Source organism: Triturus cristatus, chromosome 7 (genome assembly GCF_964204655.1).
Source record: "Triturus cristatus chromosome 7, aTriCri1.1, whole genome shotgun sequence".
NCBI classification, from domain to species: Eukaryota; Metazoa; Chordata; class Amphibia; order Caudata; family Salamandridae; genus Triturus; species Triturus cristatus.
In genome coordinates this window covers 136,631,295-136,655,647 of record NC_140590.1, presented here as the reverse complement: position 1 = coordinate 136,655,647, position 24,353 = coordinate 136,631,295, and the positions used below count along the sequence as shown (strand labels likewise).

Here is a 24,353-nt window from a genome sequence, read left to right as displayed (position 1 = left end):
GCTTTTCCGTGTCTGTGAGGACCTTGCTGGCGTACGCCAGGGCTGCCCACTGCCCGGGTTCCTGCTCTTGCATTAGGACCGCGCCTAGTCCTACCGGGCTTGCGTCCACTAGGACTTCAGTCTTCTTGCTCGGGTCAAAGTAGACCAGTGTGGTCTGGTCCAAGAGGGCTGTCTTGATTGCCTTAAACGCTGCCTCTTCGGCATCTGTCCATCGCCACATTACCTCGGTCTTGGTGAGGTGTCTGGGAGGTTCGGCTAGAGTGGCCAAATTCGGGATGAACCGTCCACAGTAAGTGGCCATCCCCAGGAAGCTGCGGACTTCAGCTACTGATGCCGGAGCTGCGGCCGCTTTGATGGCGTGTGACTTCCGGGGATCTACTTGGATGCCTTCTTTGGTGAAGACGTAGCCGAAGAATTCGATGGGTTGTCGAAATAGTTGGCACTTCTCCCGGTGCAGGGTGACACCATGTTCTTGCAGCCGTGACAGTGTGGCGCGGACATGCCGATAGTGTTCTTCCACCGTCTTGGAGTAGATGAGGATGGTGTCACTCACGTTTACGACACCAGGTAGTCCGAGCAGGATATCTTTGATGGTATTTTGGAAAATCTCTGCTGCCGAGGAGATTCCAAAATTCAGGCGTTTGTATCTCCTCAGTCCTAGGTGCGTGCTGAACGTAGTAATGTATCGGCTTTCCTTTGCCAAGGTGAGCTGGTGGTATCCTGCATTCAAGTCCAGTTTGAAGAACCACCGAGCTCCGTTTAAATCAGACACAATGTCATCCATAGTCGGTGTGATGTGTTTCTCGCGCTTAATAGCTTTGTTTGGCAACCGCATATCTATGCATAAACGGATTTTCCCCGGTTGGCGAGGCTTCTCTGCGATCACCATGGGTGATACCCACGGCGTGGGTCCGGTCACCTTCTCAATCACTCCTTGCTCTTCCAGCCTTCGGAGTTCCTCCTCCACCAGCGGCCGTAGGTGGAACGGTATCCGCCTGTGCCTGAGGGCCATCGGTGCCACCGCAGGGTCGATGTGAAGATGTACCGGTGGCCTCTTGATCTTCCCTAGACCTGAGAAGAGGCCCTTGAAAGTATCCAGCAGGTCTTCGGCTTGCTTGTCCTGGATCTTCCTGAGGAACGCGATCAGCCCGAGGTCCTCGGCTGCATGACCGCTGAGTAGGGTGTCCACCTCCTGGTCAATGACGTGAATGTCAATCACTATTTCTGAGTTTTCCGCACTCACCGCCACCGTCATCTTCCCTTTTAGCGGTAATGGCGTGTCGCTCCCATAGGCGTAGATCTTGGCCTTGGACTGTCGGAGCTCCGGTCTCGGCCTGAGACGGTTGTACGGCTGTACGCCCATTACTGTCACGGACGCACCTGTGTCTATCACCGCGTTGACTTCCGTTCCTGCTAATAGTAGGTCGCATCGCGGCTGCGGTCGCCTGGTGCTTTTCAGGGCTTTCGTGAAGGATATGAAGTACGTTTCATCGCCATCCTCAGACTCAGTGCTCGAGTCCTGGTGGCCCCTGGCTTTCTCATACCTTGGCGGCGGTTGGGACGACAGCGACGCGTGTGAGAGCTGCCTTACCAGCTTCCTCTGCGACTTGTCCCACTTGTTCCCGCCTTTGTGCGCCTTCCTCCGGCAGACCGACGCGAAGTGGTTTTCGATTCCACAATTTGTGCACACTTTCCTTCTGGCTGGGCATGTCTTGAGCGGGTGGTCATCGTACCCGCAGTTCCCACATAGCCGGGCTTGGGCTGGGGGTCGCCGGTCTCGGGGCCTCTGTGGTCTTTCCCGCGCTCGAACCGCATCCTCCTTTTCTGTTTTCACTTCCACCTGTTTGTCTTTCCCCTTTACCAGGGCCTGGTCTATTTCCTCCGCTCGCGCCGCCGACAGGTCATGCGTCCTGGCCAGGACGAGGATATCGTTCATTGGGATGTTGGGCCTGCGAAGTATAAGTCCACGAAGCGTCTTGCTCCGGATTCCCAGAATCAATTGCGCCCTGATTTCTTCTTTGACCCTGTCCCCTATGAGGTGCGTGTCCGCAAGGGCTCTTAACCGTGTATGGAAAGCATCCACTGATTCTCCTTCGCGCTGCCTCACTTGGCGGAGCTTAAAGTGTTCATAGTCCGGATTGACCTGCAGGTCAAAGTGCGCATTTAGAGCTGTCACTGCCGCCGCGTAGTCATCCTGGTTCCCCGTGTTAGGCAGGTGTTTGAAAAGGAGGTAAACTTCTTCCCCCGCGTAGTGGAGTAGGAGGGACCTCTTCAGCGCCCCGTCTGTCTCCCTCGAACCAATGAAGTAGTTCTCTAGTCTGCCCAGCCAGGTTTGCCATCGTGGGGCAGCTGTGGTGGGGTCAGCGGCTTCACTGAATTGGGGCAGGACCCCTGTCGGGGGGTGATGTGGCATCGCTCTGGCTTGGTCCTGTTGTTCTGTGTCACTCATCGCAGCGCAGGAGCCACGTGCTCGGTGCACTAAAACAATAGCCACTGACCTCCTCAACAACTAGTCCACTTTTGTGCTGGTGCGCGCCGCGCCGCCTTGCTGGGCGAGGCACCCTTCTGGCCTGCAGGCCTTCTGCTGCTCCATTGGCTGGTGGCGTGGCCTCACGACCTCCAGGCCGGTCGTGCGAGCGTCTCAGGTGACAGCAGCTGTTCTCGCTCTTCGGAGGAGCCACTGGGCTGTTGGCTGTAGCCCCGGAGATCAGTGCAGGAAGGGGTGGGGTGGGGGCCCACCTCGTCGCCAGTGTTGCGTTCTGGTGGCTCAGCAGAGCTGCCGGTGCCAGGCCATGCTAGGGGGGCGCGCCACGTGTGTGGGGCCTAACGCGCGCTGTGGGCAAAGAAGACACGGAGCCAGTGTTGCGGTTGGGCGCGAACTGAACTCTGTTCGCCCGCCCCTTTATTTTATACCCCTCCGCTCCGTCCGCCGACGTGAGCGTAAGTTACGTGTTATCCCCTGGCGCTCTAGCCTTTTGGCTAGAGCGCTAACTGTAACAGTATCCCTGCTACGCTACCTGGCCTGTGTAACTGCATGAGGAGCAGGCAGGGTTGCGGTTTAATAGGAGTGCCAGTGTGGGCTAGTAGGTATCTCCATAAAGAGCAGGCATGCACCAGGCACTTCCATAGAGAGCAGGTGTAGACGAGGGTGAGGCGCCTTTATGGAGTGTATGCAGAGACTAGGGCTTAGAGGAAGAACAGGCAAGAATCATCGGCCAGCAAGAGGGTCATGCACTGAGTGGGCAACGGGTGGGGGAGGCAGTTACCTGCAAGAGAAGCAGGCGTGGCCCAGACACCTACAAGAGCAGGCAGGTCTTGGGGCTAACAGGGCAGCAGTCAATGCCTGACGACAAGCAAGAAAAGCACAGAGCGAGTGGGTACTTGCAAGAGGAGCAGGCAGCGGCTAAGTATTTACATGAGAAGCAGGCAGTGGTTTGGTGGCTTAGAATAGGGGCACACAGCTCGTCATTAAGTGGAGCATGCAGGGACTAGTATGTGACGTAGTGCCGAACATGCAGGGCCAAGCCCTGTTGGGAGGAACAGGTGTGGGTGTGACTGCAGGAGCAGTATAGATGGAGTGGATCCATGTTGGGGCAATGGCATGCAAGGACGGAGTAAAAACAAGCCCTACATGGGGGTGCATGGGCGAAGGACAGGCAGGAAAAGCAGCGATGCGCTCGGGGGCAGCAGGAAGCGCAGGGTGGACGCAGCTCACAGTAGCAGCAGGCATGGCAAGAGGACACCTAGGAAGAGTTCGCAGCCCCTGCAGGAGTGCGAGGCCTAAACGAGGGGGTGAGGTGGACTAGAGACCACCAGGGGAAGGCGCCACGGTCTCCCATCCAGCGGAAGTCGGGGGCACCGACTAGGGAGTTACAGAGTCCGGACCACAGGGGAAGCAGGTGAGGGTCTACGTTTGCCAGAGCCCACAGATGTGGCAGGCCTGGAGGATAGGCACCCGTGACCAGAGCTCTTCAGAGTGGGGTGGGGAGGCCTAGGGGACTGCAGAGGAGTGGGAGGGGCTGGTGACCGCCATGTCATCACAGTGATGTAGCAAGGGTGAATTAGGGCCTAAAGTAAGCAAGAGGAATGGGCCCCTTCCCATGGTATTAAAGTAACAAAAATGACTGTGATTGGGATAGAGTGGGCTCATAACAACCCTGGGTTCCCCCCAGTGATAGCTACGCATTTGAAAGGACCCACAGATAGATAAGGCCTGTAGCAGAGGGGGCAAAGGCAGTGTCCTCTAAAGGGTTTTGAGGGTTCCTTTTCGGAACAACATTGACATGTACTACATATTTGCTACTAATTCAAGTCCGCATAATGCCCAGATATACAGAATTATGTATACCAATAAGAAACTGGGCCACACAAAAATAATTGAAATAGGTTTTGACCAGAACCACAAAAAATACGAACTGATGAAGAAGAAGGAAAGATGCAAGAGATGCAGGGTGAGAGGTAAGTAAACCTTCAGCAGAAGCAGGGTAGAGACTGCCGCTCTACTGAAGCAGCAGGCAGATACGATGGCATGGGCTTGACAAGGAACAGGCATCCAAGCATGGGTGGGGTACAGAACCGCACGAGCCCATGAAGGAAGCTCAGGCCTGTGGTAGAGAGAGGCATGCATGAGCCGGGGCCCGCAAGAGCAGGGGGTGTGTGGCCTAGGAGTCTGGGGTGCATCCAAGTGCATGAGAACTAGCAGTGGCTATCACTGTGCAGCAGGTGCTGTGGCACCAGTGCTCTAGAGGCCCAATGCATTCAGATTTAAATTCGCTACCGGGACCCCAGGGCCCATTTGCTGGTTTGCACCAAGGCCCATGCCACCATTGCTGGGCCAGTGACGGGGAGCAGGTGGAGGGTGTGAACATGCAGGAGGAGCAGCAGCTGCAAGGGGGAAGTGCGGGCTCAGAGAAGCCAAAAAAACAGATTAAAAAGGGGTATACAAAGGATAAATCAATGATATAATTATGCTATGTATCCTCAGGGGGTGGGAGGGTGGTTAGGACTGCTCCAAACGTGGAGCAGAGCATAGGCGGATTGGCATGCCCACTGAATTGCGCAATGACTGTTTGGTCGGAACACTCAGGCCGCACAAAGCAGTCATGCGCACTTCTCTGTTTGCAATGCAGGCTGCATTACAGTCTGCATTGAGAACATGCCCACCCCTCCGGCACCTTGCTGCATGACTTATCCTGTTGCCAATTCCAAATGCCCCTGCCGCATCACAGCGTAGTGATTGACCCAGGGGAGGGAGCCTGACTGCCTACTTCATTTTCCTGGAAGCAGACGCAGGAGAGCAGGAGCTACGAAGACACAGGATACGGCTTACAGGTAAGACTTCCCTTCATTAATTTATGACAACACCTGTTCACACTCACATCCCAGCGTACACGCACCATCCAGTGTTCATTGCAGCCTTTACCATCTCACAGCTGCCCATCCCCCCGCACTTCTCAATGGTGGCCGTGGTGGGTCCATGCACAGCGGGCGTACCACTATTGTACGAAAGGCACATACGTAGTTGCGACGCATGCCATAACATCACATTCCATTCCAATGCATACTAATACTAGGCACATTGCAAAAGTAGAGTAGGTGTTGCATAGCGGAGACGTTAAGATCACTTTTCCCACTTCAGTGAGTGCAACCCAAAGCTAACATTTGCACCACAAACCCAACTGTGAAGGCTGGAATTCCTTTTTGAGCCCCCACAACACACCCAAAAATCTAATTTGAGACTAATGCACACCCCCTTTTCCATATTTTACCCCACAACACACCCCATTTTCCATATTTTACCCCCAAAAAACAAGCCAATTCTAAATTTTTACATCCAAAACGCATATCCACCCGAAAAAACTTTAAATTACCGCATTTCTGACCTCACAATGCATTGTATTCCAATGCGATGTTAAGGCACCTGCGTTGTCAGAGTTGCTTTGTTAATGATGTACTGCCTGCGTTGTAATGGTCCTCTCCCGTGCCAAAGGCAAACATAGGCTATGCCGTTTGCATCCGTCTGCCACTGGACCTCACTCAGCACCAAGGATCATTCCTCTCGGACACTCCACCGATACGACGCCAACAGACCCCTTGCCATCAACCCTGGACACCACCTCGCCTGCCAGGACCAACCTCTGCTCTGGACCGGACATCACCATCGCCGTCACTGACGACTGCAGTATCACCCGTTAGGAGCACGTCAGAGAGGAGCCATTGCCATCACCTACAGATGTACACTCCGACTGACCACACACTCTAATGACCCAAGCGCGACCATGGACTACGGCAACTCCAAGATCCGGACCAGGCCCAAGGACATCCTCTGTGGCCCCCTTGTGTGCAGGCCCCCCCAGGCCATGGCCCCCCATTCTACAATACCATTGTAGACCTCATTGAACCCAAGGGTCTCCCATCCACCATTGATGTCCTACTTGGCATACTCAAGTTTCACATGGACAACCCCAGTGACCAGAACACCACCCCCTCCTAGGGAAGGTCCCCTACATCAGACGCAAGCAGCAAGTCACCTCAACAAGTTACAAAGCAGGACACAAGGTGGAGCACGTCACCTCAGCCAGCGGGAACTTAGACTACAGCCACAACATCGTACTCTCCCGGACCGACCATCATTGGTAACATCATGTCTTCACCTTGCCCACTGGATGCTACCGCCATCATCACACCCTCTCGCAGCTGGATCAAGGCCACCGAAGAACACCTCGTCAACTCCCTCCGCACTAACACTCCACCAATGCTTCCACACGATGACACCGCAGCGCTCAACCACCACCGATGGATCTCCAACAGCGCCGACATTCGGGCACCCATCATGAACAGCACTGTATCAGTACCTTCCGCCTGCCTGATGGCAGGAGTGAGGGTGAGGCAGTGCCACACGGATGGGCTGGCCCCATGGATTGCTGGAGTTGCGTCATGGTTGTGACACGACTACAGCAATGCGTGACCTTAGCGCAGACAGATACTTCAGAATTCCTGATGTATCTGTCATTACTTGCATCATGGAACGCTGTCCAGTGAGTACAGCACATCCATGGTGTTGCAAGGAGGGCGTAATGAGAAGTGTTGCAACCCTCTCTTGTCACAGCGCAGCAACACTTCTCATGACTGGGGACCAGGAATGCGCACTATTTTATTGATGGTGCACATTCCTGCACTGTATATGTGTCGCAGGGCAGTGCTGCAACATTGCTTGCAGCGCTGTCCAGCACCAGAAACATGCATAGATGAGGGCCCAATACTTATCCTCATTTTTAAAACCAGCTATTTTCTGGTCTTAAATTCCTGCAGCTAACGGGCCTTAGCGCAACTTTTTTTATCGCTTCGTGGGTTTGGGCCATCCTTGCTAATAGGGCGAAGTGCGGTTAGCGGGAGTTTTTGTGAAATTCAGAGAAGGAATGCCTACCTTGCATTTCATTAGCGATAAATATTGCTGGCATGCACAGCGATAGAAAAAACGGGTGCTGTTGCTGGAAAGCTGTCTCTAATGCGGTGACAGCTTGCTAATAGGGGGATAAAAATATTGCCACTTTAGCGGCCCTTGATAATATGCCCCGATGTTTCCTTTTTCGCAGCTCTAACTGCAAGATAATAAAAATTCATAAGAAAATCAATTACTTGCAAAACCCTTTAACTTTTTTTTTATTTGATTTCTATTTGATGCATGAAATACTATTTTGCAGCCTGTGCCTCTGTAGTTGCTGTTATACAAAAAAAAATCACCTCTTTTGTCCACATCTAATTCGCTTTATCGTTTTTTCATTTATGTAATCTTGGAGCTTTCCACCATAACAAATTGTTTGTGATGCGTTGCTTTACCCTAACATTTTTATAGCACTGATACAATCTTACCGAATTTCCTATAACATTTTACCTCGATTTACAGGCTTCCCACCTCTATGTCACCCACCACAGAGGAGAAAAAATTCCAGCAAAGTAGAGAACACCTACTTCGCGCCTAGGAGAATATAATTATTGCTTCTGAAAGATGAGCTAATAATACAATTATCACAAGAATTGTAGCAGACATAAGGCCCAATTCACAAAAGTACTGACGTAAAGTAAGGTTACGTGTCCAGAGTCTCCACACTCGGGCAGGAATCTCTAAACCTGGGACTGAATCTCCACACTCGGGTCAGAATCTCCAAACTCAGGGTGGAATCTCCACACTCAGGGCAGAATCTCCACACTCGGGGCAGAATCTCCACACTCGAGGCAGAATTTCCACACTCGGGGCAGAATCTCCACACTCTGGGCAGAATCTCCACACTTGGGGCAGAATCTCCACACTTGGGGTGGAATCTCCACACTCGAGGCGGAATCTCCACACTTGGGACGGAATCTCCACACTCAGAGCAGAATTGCCACACTTGGGGCAAAATCTCCACACTCTGGGCAGACTCTCCACACTCGGGGAGGAATCGCCACAATCGGGGCAGAATCTCCACACTCGAGGTGGAATCTCCACACTACGGCCAAAATCTCCTCACTCAGGGCAGAATTTCCACACTCAGGGCAGAATCTCCACACACGAGGCGGAATCTCAACAGTCATGGCAGAATATCCACACTCGAGGTGGAATCTCCACACTCGAGGCAGAATCTCCACACTCGGGGCAAAATCTCCACACTCTGGGCAAAAACTCCACACTCTGGGCAGAAACTCTGCACTCTCTGCAGGGCGCAGAGCGAACATTCTGCCACGAGTGGGGTGATTCGCCCTGAGTGTGGAGACACTGCTCAAAGTGCAGAGACGCTGCACTGGTAACTTTATTACACATAGGTTACCTTCATGAAACAGGTCCAGATTAACTGTTGTCTTCTACACGTCTATCCTGTTCAGCCACCGGCTGAGTTCCAGAGCGGAGTGAGATCTGAGAGCAGCAGGGATGGAAGGAACTTGATTAGGGATGCTGTTAATTCCGGGAATTGGGGAATACCTGTCCGATGTGGAAGTCGGGTGACAGTGTCACACTTGTGTTATTTCAGGAACCATGTACTATAGCTCCATTTATGGAAAAGTCCTTGCTTACTTCCATATGAAAGGATCCCTGTCCACAACCACCACCATACTGGCAGCTAGAGCTGAAGCCCTTTTTTACTGCTACTCACCCCACAAAATCAGGTTGTTGTTGGTCAGGGGTAGTGTTAGTGTTATGGAAGAGATGCCTCTCTTAGTTATTGGGGCCAGTTCATTTGTTCCACATGGCAGCTATCTTGTAAACTAGTGGCTACTAACTTCTCCTTGAAGTATCTGATCCCTGTGTCCACCTGGTACTTCATCTTATAGTTCAATTTAATTGAATCTAATATATAGAAATATGCAATAAATCAAACAAAAAGCACTCTCCTGTAACATTTGAATACGGCAGTAGAGGTACATCATATTTTGAAGCATCCTTAAGAAGAATTATCTAGAAAAAGTCATTGAGTATATATTGTAGTGCAAGCTGTTACCAAAAGCGCAAGACCTAATGCAAAATCTGGGCTCGGTTCAAAGAGCATTGAATAAAATGTTGGTTTTACTTGCACCATGGTGACCATCCTATCTCCTGGTACTAATAGGTCTTTATGGTTGTTTGAGTTTGACTCAACTGTCCCCAGCAGTGGACTCAGCTTATTTCTATGTCAAAGCATTCAAATAGCTGAAGTATTGGAAGCTTCGTATAATTAGTAGACTGACCTTCCCTCTATCCATCTTTTTTAGAGAGTTTATCACAGTGATATCTCTATAACAACCTAAAATCTTCCCATCTAAATGTCCTGAAAACAAAGAGTATCACAAAATTGTGTCTGAAGAGATTTGTGTACTCTATTTCCACTGCTACCAACAATAACCTGGTTTTAGGTAGACCATGTCAGTTTATACTCACACACTCACCTGCCATTAAATATTTTGAAGCAGAATCATTTTAAGATTTACTGAAAGTAGTAACTGGTCTACTTTTTGGCCTACTAGGCCATAAAACAGCTGAGGACTCAAATCAATATCTGATGCTCCCATCGTTGCAAGGCAGCAAGCTCTGGTGGACATTTTCACAGGGACTCAATTTTTTGTGTAAATTTGCCTTCTCCAAGATTGCCTGCTTTCGACTTTTTGAGAAGCTTTGAAGCATTTAGCGCTGGTCTGGACAGAAATGTCAGATAAAAGATGTAATTTTTGGAGTTGGCTCATTATGACAACTAGGACGGCGATCCACTCCAAAGATGGCAAATTTTTAATTTTCTTATTTGTGAGATTTCAAGATTTTCAGGGGCATATTTACAAGACAATGGCATAGCCCGGTGTGGCAAGTAATTTTGCTGCACTGAGCTACGTCATTGTCTAAGTGTAAAAATGTGCCAACGCAGACACCCTTGCAAGGGTGTCTGCGTTGCAGGGATGATTGTTGTTGTGCAGGAAGGGACACCTTCCTGCACAAAAACAATCATTAATGGCATTTTGCTTCTTCTAAGTGTGATGAAGAATGCAGCACACATAGAAAGAGCAAAAAATGAGGAGAAATAAAAGTATTTCTCCTTGTTGCGCCACCCTTATTCCTCCCCAGGGAAGGCGTAAGTTTTTGGCTAGCCTCAGATTTATGATTACTTTCTGGTGTTGCTGGGAATGCCCACAGCAGCACCTATTGCAGGCCCCTTTAACCCAGAAAACGGCATCAAAGGGAACAATATTTGCAAGGCTGCGTAAAGCCACACAGAGTGGCTTAGCGCTGCGTTGTAAATATGGAGCAGGACACAGCGCCACCGTAGTGTTGCAAAAAGTGATGCTCCAGTGGCTCAGCGGCCTTGCAAATGAGGCCCTCAGTGTACTAATTTTTGACATTTCAATCCATTGTGAGTGACACTTCTTGAGTGACACTATACTCAGTAGGACAAACAACTGTAGCTATGTAATGACATAATGTCCACAAATTCTTCTTTGTTTAAATGTCATTCTCTAAAAATGGCTGCAACAGCCCTGGAGTACCTACCCTAATTTCTTAAGTAAAAAGAGCTCTTGGCTAAAATGCCAGGGCTATATGAAACTGCCAGTTACATGACACACTATCATATAAGAACTTTGTCATCGACTTATCCCTTCCCTCAAGTCTCACATCTCCTCACACATACTTGCACACACACACTGGTTCAATCGCTAGTATTCACCTTGTATTATAAACAAATAGATGAAATCGCAAATATTTCCACTTACTCGAATTGTTTATTTTTGTGAAAAACATTAGAAGCTACAAAACAATGCATTCTATTACTCCTATGAAATACATTTTCTAAACTTAGCAGAAGAGAGCTGTTGCAAATAGTTTCTGCCCATTTAGTGTGCCCATGAGTTTTGCTTTTTTGATCACCTGGTTGTGGATCTTTATTGTGGGTGAGTCTTCCTACCTGAGTTTCACCCACTATAATCACATGGTAATGGACTGAGACTGGTTATCACCAGTGTTCACCTTTTAAAATAATGCCGTTGTGATGCAGCAAGATGCACTTGGCTGGTTACATGTAAACATGTGTGAGGGCTGTAAGAGGGAGACTGCTATCACGTGGAAGCCCTGTAATTGTGTACAGTAGCCTTATCCAGAGTGCACTCTGCAGGGATAGATCTGACCTGGATATGTGTTTATATTGGTTGGCACTCAAAGGTAAGGTCAGTAAGGTTTCTGAATTATCTGAGATAAAAGGTGGAGAAGAAAGTCAGCATCTGGTAATTAGCTGTCACACTCTACCAGGGTTGTGACTGCCCAGGTCCACTAAACAAAGGAGGAAGCCCAGACATCTGAAGCCAATACAGGAGGGTCTCCCCGCTTGAAGGTTTGCTAGTAAAGTCCCTGATAGTTATGTCAGCTAGGGGTGAAGCTTAAGCCCCCAGTGGAGCTTAGCAGCGCCATCTTGGTGTGTTCCATCAAACTGGTCAGAAACGTGATGTGGTTTCCCAGGCTTGCCCAGACATTCCTGGGACATTCCTGGCAGCTAGAAATTTCCACCCCCACTTAACAACTCTTGCACAAGGGAGAGCCAAGGAGTTGGAACCTAGAATTGGGCAGCAGCAACATCATGGACAAGCTCCCTGATGCCCTAATGGACTAAGGATTCTTTGCCTGATTTAGATCTTGGCAGATGGGTTACTCCGTCACAATCGTGACAGATATCATATCCACCAAAATATAAATGTCATTATGTCCAGTGGGATTAATATGTTGGTGGATGGGATATCCGTCACCTTTGTGACAGAGTAACCCTTCCACTGAGATCAAAACCAGGCCCTCTTCCAGCATCTGACCCCAAGAAAAGTGGGTCTCTCAAGGGCCAGTAAGGCCGCATCCCTTGGAACCCCTGAGGACCAGTTGGGGAAAGACATGGAGTCCACTGCCCACCAGATGCATTCCAAAACGGCCAGGAGGCCATAGGGTATGTGGAGGGCACAGCACAGGAGAAAGCTGGTGCAGGCAGCCAGTGAACCCAGCTCCGTGAAAAATGCCCCCCTGGTGAGTTCAGGAGTCCAGCTGGAAATGTTCCAGGTGGCTAGGACTCATCACCAGGAGAATAATAAGCCCAATATGATTGAAATTGGCACATCAAGGACCGAGTAGTGCACGTTTGAAGGATTTCACATTGGACCTTTTGTGAGAGACCAAGCTCATGGCGCTCCGCTGTACTTTTCTGTGGTCTTTGGGGATGCATGAATAAGTGTGTGTATGAATGGGATATATGTGAATGGGTGGCTGAGATCCTGTGTTATATGCACTTGTACCACAGGGTATACCTTTCACCTTATGTGGCACTGTTACATGTATAGCACAAACATACATTAATTTTTTAAATGGGGGAAATTATAAGTGCATGAAAATAATCTGCAAAAATGTTCACAATATGGAAACATTTTCTTCACCTCAAATGTCTCCAAGTTAAAATAATGTCTGTAATATGCAGTTATAAATGTGCCATCCTGTCTCCCAACCACCGGGAGCAAGATGCCCGCTGTGCGTAAAGGCAACACTTTGAAGTGGGAGAAGATTAAACTAAAAAGCTAACATGGGGCCTTATTCTGACTTTGGCGGGGTGGCAGCAGGCCGACACGCCAGCGCCCCTCTGCCACACCGCCAAAGCCATAATGAGACCGCCCGTCGGATTCCGAATGGAATCCAGTTCGGGTGGTTCTGCAGTGACTGGGCCACGGCGGTGCAGTGCTAAGGCTCATATATGAGCCTTAGTAAGGCACAGCAATGGGAATACCAGTTCATGTTCCTGCGGGGCATGCCCTATAGGAACTGGAGGTGCATGCCAAACAGGTGAGCACACTATGTGCCCCTCTGCATGCATCCCTTTGTGCAGAGGCAACAGGGGGCCCCGTAGGGCCCCTTTGTTTCCTCACCACCACACTTTTCATGGTGGGCTCATCGCCATGAATACTGTGGCAGTGTGCAAACACCTAATATGCTTGATGGTGCCGCAGCGGCACCACCAGCATATTAGGGGCCTCTGACCGGTGCAAGACCACCAAGGATCATGGATCCCTGGCAGCAGCTGCGGTACCTTGATGGTCTGACTGCGCAACTTGCGAATGGGTGGTTAGGCCATTGTCGGTTTGGCCATCTATCGGAACGCCAAACTCAAAATAAGGTCCTTAATGTTTTATTGATTCCAGAAAATTCATCATATAAATGATCTCCCATTTCCAAGTGTCACATTTACAAACATCAGTCATCTTGCACCCAGTGGCATGTAGATGTGTGCCATATTTATAACAAAGAAATATAGCTATTTGTTTAAATGGGAGGAATATAAAGTGCAGAAAGATACTGCATAAAAATGAAGGCATAATTGACTTAATTGAAAGAGGAGAAAAATTTTAAGACTTAATGTTTCATAGAAATATTTTTTTTCACTTTAAATGTCTCACATTTAGAATAATGACAGTATTGCTTAGTTATAAATATGGCACAGTGGCTACTGCCCACGGAGAGCAAGAGGTCTGCTGTTTCCAAATGTGACACTTTAAAATGGGAGAAAATTAAAATAGAGCTAACTTAATCATTAAGGTAACATTTTGCTTTATTTTGTCTCTTATTCAAAAGAATTCAGAACCATCATTTTGTTCTCACACTCTAATCTTGAGTTTAAAAGGACTTTTATTTAGGAGTTAAACACCTCAGTGCTTCAGTTCTACACCTCTGTTCCCCAGCCTGGTTCATAAATCTGACTGAGCACTGCTCATTATCAGGCCCTGCTATCTGCAACCTGATGAAAATAATGTAAACTAAACACAGCCTTCAGAGCTTTAAAGGAAAATGGGACCCTTAACTTATTTAATAAGCATTGGCAAAGCCAATAGTTCTTGACAATATGAGAGCTATTGGCGTTGTCAATGTGAATAGCTGTTACTCATGTTGTAAAGAAGAACCTTGGCTGTTCAGCATGGCTAAAAGTCATAGAAAAAAGTGATTTGATGCTGCCAGCACTGGCCATGTCATATTGCTTTTTTGTCTGGCAGGAGGAGTGGGACAAGGAACACGGTAGGTGAAGAAAGAAATTAAGGCGTCCTCGCGTAATGTAACTGGTGCTCATGTAAAGTGCTCCAGTACCTTTGGGTTGAGTTTGTGCTCTGGAAAACTACAAGAACAACAAAAAAGCGGTATCAGAGCTGCTCTCAGCAGAAGGGGTGAGGGAGGGGCATCTGGGATCTCATCCCTGCATTTTACAATCTAATAGTATCGGGGTTTTGGGGAGAAAGCTTGAAACCAAGGAGAGGGGCTCTTTGAGTCCAAAGGGACAGAGCACCAAAATGTCTAAATAGTTAAAACACAAAATTCCCTTTGGAACTGAACCTCATATATACTTTTATATCAAGCATACAATTTCATACCAGGACCAACACTATCATTGTATAAAAATAGAACCACTCTACTCAACTTATGCACAGGTTTTAATACATCAATCATAAAAATTACATCAGAGCATAAAAATACATTAAGAAATACAATACAGTACACATTATATAGCAATATGCCAAAAATCCCAATACAAAAAGTTAAAAACTCCTGAAAAATTCAGTTGAGAGAAAAGTGCATAAATGAGCAAACTCCCTGGAAAGGAATCTACATAAGGCAGTAGATTTTGCCTTTGGATTGTTAATTTGAAACTTGTTTTGACAGAACCTAGCAGGATAAAAACTTTCCCTGTCTTAATGGCCATTGTCACACATCAAATTTAACAGCGATCACTGTGTCGACGCGTTTCGGTGGTCATAGATGGATAAGGCCACCTTCTTCAGGACTATAACTTTCTTTCCTCATCCACAATTCAATTATTAAACCTAACATAAATAAATTATGTTAATATACATTTATATCGTGTTCCTCTCATATTCTAACAATTTGACATATTTCACTGCCAATTATGATTCCATGCATATTTACAAGCAATAGCTTAACATTTAAGTAGAACCTTACTTTTATCTTTGTGCGGTAAAGTGTCTTTGCCTATCATTATATGCATTATTAGTTCAAAAAAATCATAAGTGCTCACACATCTCTTGAGAGAGTTCAAGTAAAAGAGTGCTACATATATCCGGCATCCATTCATTCAAGACAATTGCTCTTTTCCTCTATTTAAAAGAATTATAACCTACACCCACCAGTGCTACTGCACTCCGGTTGGTGTGGCTCCCACGTATATGTGGAGTCGTGAATCGATTTATTGTTTGTTACTGAAAGATATTTTTAACATCTTGTATTAGACTCACATATTCTGGTTCAATTAAATGGAGACGTGGGACATATTGAAAGAAAAGTGTAATACGTCTGTTTGTTGTTTCATATCGTCTTAAGATCTGTTCATTAAGTAGTTGATACTCTGGTCAAGCACCTCCCTATATGAATAATACGTGCATTAGTTCAAATAATCCTTAATTCCATCATTAAGACAAGTCACTATTAATATGATGCTTGACTCCCTGTGTGGCTAACTCAGAAATTCATCATGCTGAGGTTGATACATTTGGTGCCTCTTTGTGAGATATACTTAACATAAGCACTTTGAGACGTTAGTGATTAGGAACTAAATGGAATAAGAGCAAAGGTGAAAACATAGATGAGCCCAAATAGAGTGTATCCTTGAAAGGCAGGGAATGCAAAGATGTACTTGTATATCACAGTCATCCTGTTGACTTCCTTACCAGAGAGAGATTTATTTCAAGAAGATTAGAGCAGTTACTTTAAGATAGAAGATGAAGGGTGCTTTGTCTCATTATGAAGGGGTAAACTTTCAAATGCACCATCCTCGCGTAGACCAGAATTCAGCAGCAACATTGAATGGTTGCAAGTGGCTAAATCTTATTTGACATCTTCAGCCAAGTCTGGCGTTTTTAGCCACCTGTAAAGAAAACTGCATTGTGGGACATGGAGATTTGCATTGTAACATTGCAAGACTATGCTGCTGGCAAATAAGACAGGACTGGCTAAAGTGTAATACTGGCTGTGCTAAAAACCCTGATCTTAAGGCCTAGAAGAAGTGGGGTAACCTGCAGAAATGAGTAAAATGATAGAAACAAGATGGCATACAAATGGAAACTAACTCTATATCAGCATTCCTATAATTTATAGATAACTGTAGTGCTGTGCCTTGTGGACAACATGAAAGAGGAAATCAATTTATGTCTTGGTAAGCATTTATTACATTTTCTTATCACAATATAATCATTTTTCCACCTGTTTGTAGACCACGGCAGAACAGTAGCAATTACGCCTACACAGCTGCCAAGTTTTTGTTACGCTTATGAGTAACGGAGTAGATTTACAAGACTTTCACGCAGCGCAGCGCAGCGCAGCGCAGCACGTCACCTTGCTGCACTGCGTTACAGGGAAAGGGCAGGAATGCACTATATTGAAAGCATACTGCACATTCCTGTCTTTTCCATGCACTGGCGCAGTTTTGACTGCCTGTTACCAATGTAGGCATCCTTCCACCATGGTGCAAGGGTCCCTGTGTTGCGTGCAGGATTGTGTTTGTGCAGAAAGGGGCCCCTTCGTGCACAAAAACAATCCTGAGAGGCAAATTCCTCTTTCTATATGTGCTGCAAAATGCAGCACACATAGAAAGAGTAAGTAATGAGGAGAACTAAAGATATTTCTCTTTGTTACGCCTCTCCTGGGAAAGCGTATATTTCTGGCACATTCCCAGGTTTACCAGTTCTATTAAATCTGGGAATTCATCAAAAACCATGGGAGTTGCATGGGAACATCCAAGCAATGCCCATGAAATGCCTCCCTAGACAAAAGTATGGCAATACAGCGGTTTGCACTGCGTGGCTTTATTTCACATTTATGGAGCCAGTCAGGGCCTTGCAAAGTGGCCTTGTGGGGTTTTATAAATCGCACACATCGCGTGGTGCAAGAGTGGCACAAACCAGCTCATAAATATACCCCAACATCAAGGCTTGTCGTATTCCTAAGTCTGACATTTACATCATGCATGACACGTTAACAGTCAGTTAAATTGGGGTGCCAAAGTACTGCATTTCTAGTGGAAAAAGCAAATAGCACAGTTAAAGGTACCAGAACTGACAGAATAAACATGATGAGGGATAACCTGACAGATTTCCCACTGGCATGTCCGGGCCTACTTTCCTCTTTTTAGTTTAATTCAGAGCGCTCAAGATTTCAACATTCTTATGAGCATTAATTTGCATAAGCGGTGACCTCACATAACATTCTACTCCAACAACATCACAGGAAGTGACATTAGTGAAAGTGGTGTAATTATTCAAATAATGCTAAAAATAAGTAGCTTGATGCTATAGATAGTACAGTCAATGGTGGTCCTTGACATTATAAGCCCCAGTGGCCCATAGCAGTATACGCGCACAGACAATAATGATCATCAATTGCAACAGACAGCAATATGCATTATTGGCTCCAGGCACTATATGCATCAATAATCTCATGAAATAATTGGCATCAACTGTCCCAGGCAGTAATTATTGTGCATGGTACCCATATCAGGACGCAATGTGCTACTTTGCCGCACGGGGTAAAACACGGATGGTAATGATGTTTTTCCACACCACCACCCATGCTTATTTGGCACAAAGCCTTATTTACTAAAAAAAGAAAAGGTAGATGGGGCTTTGCAGCAAAATTGTATGCCTCCTGGAGGCAGGTGTAATATCAGAAAAAGTTTTCTTTTCTTCAAAATTTATTTTCCAATGTTGCATGTTTCATGTACTGTGTGACACACATACAAAGTGGGAAACAATTTTGTCTAAGCATAGTATTTTGCATAAACCTGTGGTAGACATTAAACACACTCTTCTCTTTTGGTACAAGGGTGTGTGCATGGCACAGGGCAAGCTAAAGTGCAACCGCACGGAGAGAGATATACAACGCCGTTATCTTAGTACATACCTTAGTAGATATGGCGCTGTTATTTGCTTTCCCTTTCCTGGGACACAGCGCACTAGCTTTGGTTGCTTCACTGAAAAATTACTACATTCGGACAAATATGTCACAATCCTAGGAGATTGTAGGAGTTATGTTGCCCAATATAGTGCCTAGGAGGCAGAGATAAAAAATACTTTTTGTGGCACAAGTGCCTGTCTACGGAGGCAGTATTTGTCTCATAATATGTAAATTGGGACAAGACGGGAGATGAGGATATAGAGGGTAGGCTGGAAGTAACGCTGTGGGAACACAAGCAAGGAAGGCTGAACATTCGGGAGAAATAGCAAGAAGAAGCAGGTTCAGGGAAGCTCAGTAGTGGACACTGAAACCAGGATGGAGGCAGAAGCATGGAGGTGCTTAGGCGAGGCAGACTTGAGATTGCAGCGGGGTGCACAGAAGGAGCAGAATGAGATGTCAAACGGGGGAAGGAAGCAGCATGGGCAACACTGAGAAGGTGAACTCTGAGCAATAGGGTGAAAGATAAGAGAGGGTGAGGGGCATCTACTTCGGACAAAGGTAAAGAAAAGTGGGTCACAGCCTGGAAGAAGTGGAGGCAGTGCTACAGGGGTACAGCTTCCATTTTAGGATGGTTTGGGAATTTTGAAGCAGAAGTAGGGATAATGGAAGAGAAGTAGAGATGATGAATGAGATGTAGGGAAGAGATAAAGAGAGGATGGATGAGAAGCAGGGAACGTGGAGGAGAGATAGGGATGATGAATGAAAAGGAGGGATAAGATGCTGGGATTTGAATGAGAAACAGGGACGATGGATAAGAAGTAGCAATGATGGATGAGAAGCATGGATGAGAAGTAGGGATGATGGATGAGAAGTAGAGATAAGAAGCTGAAATGAGGGGATGAGAAGCAGCGATGATGAATAAGAAGTGGGTATGATGGATGAGAGGTGAGGATGATAGATGTGAAGTAAAGATGATGGATGAGAAGTAGGGATGAGAAGCAAGGGATGAGGATTAGGGATAATGGATAAGAAACAGGGATGAGAAGTAGGAATGATGGAAGAGAACTAGGGATGAGAAGTAGGGATGAGGAATGAGGAATACGGATGTCCTAAAATGTATGTCATCAGTGATGTCATTTGAGATGTCATCAGTGATGTCATCAGTGATGTCACTGATCATGTCATAAATGATGCAATATGTGACGTCTATCAGCAGTGCATTGCGGGGGCGCGAGTTATAGTGAGCTCAACTAACTATAACGTCCGAATTTCTCTGGTTTTGTACGAGTGAATGGTCCAACTAACTATAACGTTCCTGAAACCTGTGGTTTTTTCAGTAAATTTCTAAGGTTTTTTAAATGCTCATTTCTAACTATGAGGTCCCTGAAACCTATGCTTTTTTCAGTGAATTTTAAAGGTTTTTTAAATGATAATTTCTAACTATAACATCCAAGAAACCTATGGTTTTTTCAGTGAATTTCAAAGGTTTTTTAAATGATAACTTCTAACTATAACGTCCCTGAAACCTATGTTTTTTTCAGTGAATTTCTAAGGTTTTTCAAATACTAATTTCTAACTATTCCTACAGAGGTAGGACATATGCAAAAAGAGGAAGAAATGCACAGAAAGAAGCAAACGAAATGCAGAAAGAGGCAACAGAAGTCCAGAAAGACGAAGAAAGGTGCAGAAAGAAGCAAGAGATATGCAGAAGAAACGAACAGAGGTGTTGTAAAGTCATCCTGTACCCCCAACTTTTTGCTGACTGGTACTGGTGGTAACTGACTCTGACTAACCAGGCTGTGCTATCCAGAAAGACACTTAGAATACAGTGAAAACACCTACATACACTAGGGTACACTATGGGTTGGAGTACCCCTGTGATTGGCATGACCTCCCCTGTAAGGTCATAGTACATAAAAGGGCAGGGGGATTAAAACTACCTCTATGTCAGAGGTGCAGAAAGAGGCTGGAGAAGTGCAGAAAGAAACAACAGAGGTGCCAAAAGAGGCAAGAGATGTGCAGAAGCAGGCAAGAAAGTTGCAGAAAGAGGGAACAGGGGTACAGAAAGAGGCACGAGGGATACAGAAATTTGCAACAGAGGTACAGAAAGAAGCAAGAGCAGTGCAGAAAGAAGCACGAGAAGTACAGAAAGAAGCAAAAGAGGGAGAAATAGGGAATAAGGTGCAGAAAGAGGCAATAGGGATACAGACATTTGCAAAAGAGGTGCAGAAACAAGCAAGAGAAGTGCAGAAAGAGGCAAGAGAATTGATGAAAGAAGCAACAAAGGTGTAGAAAGAAGCAAGAGAATTGCTGAAAGAAGCAACAGAGGCGCAGAAAGAAGCAAGAGCAGTGCAGAATAAACCAACAGAGGTACAGAAAGGGGCAGGAGGGGTGCAAAAAGAAGGAAGACGTGCTGAAAGAGGCAAGAGAATTGCTGAAAGAAGCAACAGAGGTGTAGAAAGAAGCAAGAGAGGTGCAGAAAAAGAAAAGAGGGGTGCAGAAAGGGGCAAGAGATCTGCAGAAAAAAGCAACAAACGTGCTGAAAGACACAAGTGAGGTGCAGAAAGAAGCAAGAGAGATGCAGAAAGAGGCAATAGAAGTGCAGAAAAAGCAACAGAGGTGCAGAAATAGGCAAGAGGGGTGCAGAAAGAGGAGAGAGAAGTGCAGAAAGAAGCAAAAGATGTTCTCAAAGACATAAGAGAGATGCAGAAAGGGGCAAGAGTAGTGCAGAAAGAACCAAGAGAAGTACAGAAAGATGCAGCTGAGGTGCAGAAGGAGGCACGTAGGGTGCAAGAAGTAGGGAGAGAAGTACAGAAAGAAGCAACAGAGGTGCTGAAAGAGGAACTAAGGGTGCAGAAAGAGGCAAGAGAAGTCCAGAAAGAAGCAACAGAGGTACAGAAAGTGCCAAAAGGGGTGTAGAAAGAGGGAAAAGGGGTGTAGAAAGAAGCAAGAGCAGTGCAGAAAGAACCAACAGAGGTACTAAAGAGGTGTGAAGGGTGCAGAAAGAGCAAGAGAAGTGCAGAAAGAGGCAAGAGAGGTACAGAAAGAAGCAAGAGAGGTGCAGAAACAGGCAGAAGGTGTGCATAAAAACCAACAGAGGTGCAAAAAGAGGCAAGAGGGGTATAGAAAGGGACAAGAGAAGTGCAGAAAGAGGCAGGTGAAGTGTAGAAAGAAGATAGTGAGGTGCAGAAAGAGGAAGAAAGGTGCAGAAAGATGCAAGAGAAATACAGAAAGAGGCAAGAGAGGCACAGAAAGAAGAGAAGTTTGTGCCCCATTAGTACCAATTTAACACCACATTTAGCAATAAGTAAAACGTGACCATTACAGCTTGGCAAAGGGCCTTCCACCATGCTGTAACACGTGAAACTTCATTTTTGGGAACATTTGAGCCGTTTGAGCTAGAAACTAGGCTTTATTTTGTTCAAATCTGCTGATTGGGCAGCAGACGATGGAATATTTGGCAGATGCGGAGAATGTTTAATTATGTGCCAATTGGTGCAGCCGAACAGTCTCATAATTCCAGTGCCCTGCTCATACCTCTGACTAGGTCCAGAAGTGCTCCTCAGTAGTTCCTTCTTTTTTTGTGTCTCATTGAGTTTATTCTTTAGCCTCTATGGAAACGAGGAAGAATAAACCTGAGGTTACCACTCCACAACACAAACTACAATACCACATAATTACTCTCCATAGCACATATTCCCACTCTACATAATTCCTATACACTAAATACCATATACTTTCTATCCACATAATTTCACTGCACAACATACCACATAATTCCACTACACACAACATACATCCACTCGACACCAAAAAACATTAGTAAAAAACGTTTACAATTACAACGTCAATAGTTCTAACTATCGCAAATGTAAAACCTATTACATTGCAAATGCTTCATTGACTAGTAGTCGCGTTTGCAGAGTGGTGGAGAAAGGGGGCTCAGCCTCCGACCAGCGCTCAGGAATTCCCCTACGTGGAACTTACAGAAGGTACCAGGAGGGCTTCTTGGCCCCCAAAGTCCCTTAGGAGTAAACTGAACTTCATCCCCCATCCCGTGGTCTGCCTGGAGCTGCGTTTGCACAGTGGTGAAGAAAGGGGGCACGGCCTCCAAAGACGTCTTAGCAATCCTACTGTGTGGGACTTACTGGAGGTAATAGGCGGGATAGTTGCCCCCCAAGGACATCCTTGGGGGCCAACTACCCCTCCTATTACCTCCAGTAAGTACCACACAGCAGGATTGTTAAGTTCTCATAACAGGCCACGCCCCCTTTGCCCACTACTCTGCAGACATGCTCCCTGGCATGCTCTTGGATGGGGTCCAAAGTCTCCTTCGCTGCTGGGGGTCCTTACGGGCCAACTAGCCTACCTCTTACCTCCAGTAAGCCCCACACAGTGGGATTGATGAGAGGTGGACAAAGGCCATGCCCCTTTCTCCACAAACACGCCACCTGGCATGCTCTTGGTTGGGTTTATGAAGCCCCCTTTCCTCATGAGGGTCCCTGGGGGTCGACTAGCCCACCAGGTACCTCCAGTAAGTCCCACACAGTGGGATTGTGAGAGGTGGTCCGAGGCCACGCCCTTTTTTACACCACTCTGCAAACACAGCTCCTGGTGCACTGCTGCTCGGGGAGAAAGTTCACTTGTGTCCTGAGGTCCTCAGGACAAAAGAGGACCACATCACCCGACCAGCAGTGCGCCAGCAAACCTCTTAGCAATCGAGCTGTGTGGCGCATACTGGAGGTGCCTGGTGGGCTAGTTGGCCTCAGGGACCCTCAGGAGTCAAGGGAACTTAATCCCCCAATTCAGAAAGCACCAGTAGGCACGTTTGCAGAGTGGTGTATGGAGGGGGCGGGGCCTCCAGGGAATGCTGGCTTTCGTATTGTTTGGAAGGGGGCTGTGTGGCCCCCCTTCTCACAATTATTTTTGGGCCCTTAGGACCCCTTTCCCCACGGCCTGTTCAATTTTTTGTGTTTTTTAACTAAAAAAAATGGGAAGGGGGCCGCGTGGCCCTCCTTCCCTGAGCCACCTATAGCCCCGGGGACCCCATCCCCCCCGGGCCTATCCTCGTTTTTAAAACTGTTTTTTATTTCTCCCGGGAGGGGGGCCACATCGCCCCCCTCCCCTGAGCCACTTCAGGCCCCGGGGACCCCATCTCCCAGAGCCTCGCCTCGTTTTTTAATTTAAAAAAAACATTTTCCCAGCGGGGGCACCGCGTGGCCAATTATGGCCCCAGGGACCCCATCCTCCGGGGCCTGGCCAGCCTTGGTTTTTAAAAAATATTTTTTGGGAGGGGGGCCGTGTGGCCCAGCTCCTGAGGCCATTTAGGGCCCCAGGACCCCGGGACCACATGCCCCAGGGCCGGCGTTCCGTATTTTTTTCTGAGAGAGGCGGCATTGCTTTTGAGCAAAGAGAGCTGCTCAAAACCAATCCTGCTTTGCTTCATTGAAGCAAAAGCAGGTTTCCAGGTTGCCCGCCCTGCCATAAAAAACAGCAATGTCCCGGGGGTGGTCACCCTGGGACATTGCAGGAGCCGGCCCTGGGAGATGGCGGTCCCCAGGGCAATTGAGGGCTCCAGGAGGGGGGCCGCGTGGCCCTCTCTCAGCATTTTCAAAGCCCCGGGGATGTGGTGGTCCCTCGGTCCCGGTGTAAATAATTAGTACCCTGGGGAGGTGGTGGTCCCAGGGGCAGTGTAGGGGGCTCGACCTCCCCACACTTTAATTTTGAATATAGCCCTGGGAAGGTGGCACTCCTTGGGGCTGCGGGAGGGTTGTGTAACCTGACGCATTTAAATCCGGTAGCCCCGGGTAGGTGGTGGTCCCTGGGGCTTGGGGGGCCCGCGAGGCCCACTCAAAAAAAATTAAATGCCCCAGGGAGGTGGCTGTTCCCGGGGCTTGGGGGGTCCGTGAAGCCCCCCCTACATAAATATGAATGCCTAGGGGAG

The 24,353-nt window shown here is 47.3% G+C and overlaps 1 protein-coding gene and 1 pseudogene across 3 annotated transcripts in view; one reads left to right on the top strand and one right to left on the bottom strand.

Moving 5' to 3' along the window:
* Positions 1-24,353, top strand: part of LOC146809036 (lens fiber membrane intrinsic protein-like) — a 636,754-nt gene that overhangs the window by 473,440 nt on the left and 138,961 nt on the right. The window lies entirely within an intron of this gene.
* On the bottom strand, positions 7,979-8,715 carry LOC146809037 (uncharacterized; annotated as a pseudogene).